Genomic DNA, 1,805 nt, shown 5'->3' with positions numbered 1-1,805 from the left:
ACCTGGCCCTTTGCTTGGACGGGTGCCTCGTAGTCCTACTGTGCGTGTGGGGACGGGGGCGGGGGACGGGGGACGGCACTGACTTGGGGGGCCGCATGCCCCGTGCTACCTTTGCAGGGTTGCATGCGGGCGTGTGAGCGATGGTGGCCACCATGCCAGAGCCTGGGCGCTCGGCCATCTGAAAGCTACCATTTTGCCCAGTGTGTGTGTGCCTTGATTCCCTTGCTTGCTCTTACTGGAAATGTGAGCTCTTCCGAGCAACACAGGGGTGCTTTGTAGACTCTGACGAGCCCAGCGAGGCAAATGGAGGAGACTGTCGCATCACGGGACCATGGCCCTACCATCAGTGCCCTATCGTTGCCCATGTGACAGACCCTCCAAAAGCCCTGGCATCTCTGAACGCCTTTGCTGGCCAGTGGGGGATAATTGCTGGGGGGAAAAAAAGAAAACAAAAAAATCAAAGGAGATGTTTAAGGAGACTATATTTCTCAGTCTTCATGTTTCTCCACCAGATAGGAAGACCAGTGAAAGAAGGAAGTATGAAGATACTAGCTATGAAATGGAGCCGTCTATAGAATCCCAAGTTGCTAAATTTCAGAAAGACAGAATGCTATCCCTTCTCTTCTTTTTTTTCTTTTTTAAAAAGATTTCATCCATTCACTTGACAGAGACACAGCGAGAGAGGGGACACAAGCAGGGGGAGAGGGAGAGGCAGAAGCAAGCCTCCTGCCGAGCAGGGAGCCCGATGCGGGGCTCGATCCCAGACCTGAGCCCAAGGCAGACGCTTAACCGCTGAGTCACTTAGGCGCCCCTATCCCTTCTCTTCTTAAGTCTCCCCGAATTTTATTTTATTTTTTTAAGATTTTATTTATTTATTTGACAGAGAGAGACACAGCGAGAGAGGAACACAAGCAGTGGGAGTGGGAGAGGGAGAAGCAGGCTTCCCGCGGAGCGGGGAGCCCAATGCGGGGCTCCATCCCAGGACCCTGGGATCATGACCTGAGCCGAAGGCAGATGCTTAATGACTGAGCCACTCAGGCGCCCCTCTCCCTGAATTTCAAAGGCATAGTGAAAAAAATGTTGATGGTATTAAACAAAGCAGTGATCGAATTCTGGTTTTATCACTTAGCAGCCATCAGAAAGTAGAGTGCTCCTTACCCTTCCTCATTAAGAAAAGTACAGTGATGTTTCTTATTAATGCCAAGTTGTTGTTTGGGGGCAGAATGTCTATAAAACCCCTTGCAGAGGGGTGCCTGGGTGGCTCAGCCGGTTGAGCATCTGACTCTTGGTTTCACCTCAGGTCCTGATCTCTGAGTGGTGGGATTGAGCCCCATGACTGGCTCATGCTCAGTGGGGAGTCTGCTTAGGATCCTCCCTCTCCTCCTGCCCATCCCCCACCCCCACCCCTCCCACTCTCTCTGAATAAATAAATAAATAAATCTGAAAAAATCTCCTTGCGGAAACAGATCCTTAATAAATGGTGGTTACTGTTACTCTTAGTAGACAGAAGAAAGTATGGAAAAGGAAAGAGAACATATACCAGTCTCAGGCAGGAACCTTGGAAAATTATGGAAGGCTTAGAGCGGGAAATGAGACAGCACTTTGTCTAGTACCTCCAATAGCAATTTCCTCCAAAATGTCCTGACAATCAGATAAATAATCTTCAGCTTTTCCCCTCATTTAACACTCCTGCTTGAAATCTTTTTATCTGACTTAGTGTCTTAATAGGAAGTTCATGTCTGTTCATAAGCTTTTATTTTTTTTTTTTTTTTCAAATTTTGCGGTACAAAATCTACTCCTGCTGA

The sequence above is a fragment of the Eumetopias jubatus genome, unplaced genomic scaffold (genome assembly GCF_037043125.1).
Source record: "Eumetopias jubatus isolate StellerSeaLion01/CBP00866 unplaced genomic scaffold, mEumJub1_p1.0 scaffold_1, whole genome shotgun sequence".
Lineage (NCBI taxonomy): Eukaryota > Metazoa > Chordata > Mammalia > Carnivora > Otariidae > Eumetopias > Eumetopias jubatus.
This window is presented reverse-complemented; position numbering follows the sequence as displayed.